General features: G+C 36.5%; 2 non-coding genes across 2 annotated transcripts; both read left to right on the top strand.

Annotated features, from left to right (window-relative positions):
• Window positions 1-125: 125 nt before the first annotated feature.
• Window positions 126-233, top strand: LOC124893309. Its single transcript, XR_007050650.1, has one exon. It is a non-coding gene; the product is annotated as a U6 spliceosomal RNA (small nuclear RNA).
• A 1528-nt stretch (window positions 234-1761) lies between these two features.
• LOC124893308 lies at window positions 1762-1864 on the top strand. Its single transcript, XR_007050649.1, has one exon. It is a non-coding gene; the product is annotated as a U6 spliceosomal RNA (small nuclear RNA).
• Window positions 1865-1906: the final 42 nt, after the last annotated feature.

Here is a 1906-nt window from a genome sequence, read left to right as displayed (position 1 = left end):
AAAAAAAATGTTAGCTAAAAATGCTTGAAACAAACGAGAGAGCCCGTTGTGGGCATAGCTGGGCTTATTCAGATGGGACAAAGAAAAAAGCCTAACTTGTTATTTCTCCCACATCGTTTGCAGAAAGAAGTTTTGCTCTCTTATAAAGTACAACAGCAACAGGCATGCGAGAAGATTAGCATGGCCCCTGCGCAAGGATGACACGCACAAATTGAGAAATGGTCCAAATTTTTTTCCTAACTTTTCCCAATTTCTTCGTGTGGTTGTGTTTTGCTTTTCCACTCATTTTCTATGTATTTTAAAAAGCTTATGGCTTTACACATATTGATTAGATTGTAGTGAAATTTCTTCTCCTCTAGTGCATTACACAAATTGTATAGACCTTATATTTTTAGTGTGCAAATTTATCTTGGAAGATTCATGTCAAGTGGCATTAGGTCAAATATTATTAACTTTCTGTTTACAGTTTGTCTTGCTTAAGTAAGTTTAGGCAGAACATACACAAGTGGGAAAGAGGAGATGAATCCATTAAACAGGTTATTGTGCATATGCAAGGACTACTCAATTTGCATTGAACAACCAATGTAAAATGGACAAGGCCATTTAGTAGCATTCATACCTGGACCTTCTGTCACGGGCTTCGCTTGGATAGACTGAGAAATTAGAGATAAGAGGCATGGCAAATTTAGAAAATGAGAAATGAGCAGTGGACATCAATAGTATTATAAATTGCTTTTATTATGACTTACCAGATTGAATAAATGCTGCACCCTCAACCCCATCTTCGTGCTACTAGACAAGTATATCAATCAATTTCTTATTCAGCATTTCAAAATTAGTGACTGCTAGTAGGTAACTTCTTAAAAGCTCTTTTTATGTGGACTATGGAGAAAGACCAAGAAAAATTGGCTACTATAAGGACAATATTTCAGGATAAATAATTTCGGGATCATTTTGTAACTTCTTAAAAGGGTGAAATAGTTAGTCCCACGGAATATTCGTCTTTCATATCCCATTAATGAAACGACCCCAGTGGATACAAGTTTGTGAAATGTCTCATATAGTTCGTTAAGGAATAAGTAGTCTCTTTTATTATGACTTGACAATTCTCACTTCTTGATATAGCTTTCGGGTTTGAGTTAGGCTTAAGTTTATTACTCTACATGGTATAAGAATAGGACTCATGTGAATTCTTGTTTACGATGTTGGGGCCCATATTAAAATTGTGGATGCGCTAAATGTTTAGTACTGAACGTGAGAAGGGGTGAAAACCGTTCCACATCTTCCATTCAAGAGATGTATGGCCTCTTAAAATATACCTTAGGCAATTTTATATCTTTTGAGCTAGCTTTTAGATTTGAATTAAGTTCCAGATTCATTTCTTTACAAGTTGAATATGGACCTGACTAGTGTTCTTTGGGGTCAAATCTAGACTCTAGGATCAGTTGGGCTCTGTATGCATGAATGAACATAAAAGCAAAAGCAAAAAACTGTAGCTAAAATGCAGTTTCCGAAAGGAGACAAATGAGAGAGAAAGGCTATACCACTTCTCATATTGCAAATCAAATTAAATAAAGAAGGCCAGCCCATTATAGCTATAACTCCAGGCATAGACGGGCTTGTTCAGATGGGACGAAGAAACAAGCAAAAAAAGGAGTTCAGGTTTGCACCTGTGAAAACCCCAAACTGTTATTTTTGCCACATCATTTGCAAAAAGAAGTTTTGCTCTCTTTATAAAGCTCAATAGCAGTAGGCACGCTTGTCCCTTCGGGGATATTCGTTAAAAATGGAATGATACAGAGAAGATTAGCATGGCCCCTGAGCAGGGATGACACGCACAGATCAAAAAATGGTCCAAATTTTTTCCTCCCAAAATCCTTTTATTTTTTTCCTGGAATCAGCTTAG

The sequence above is a fragment of the Capsicum annuum genome, unplaced genomic scaffold (assembly GCF_002878395.1).
Source record: "Capsicum annuum cultivar UCD-10X-F1 unplaced genomic scaffold, UCD10Xv1.1 ctg57294, whole genome shotgun sequence".
Lineage (NCBI taxonomy): Eukaryota > Viridiplantae > Streptophyta > Magnoliopsida > Solanales > Solanaceae > Capsicum > Capsicum annuum.
This window is presented reverse-complemented; position numbering and strand designations above follow the sequence as displayed.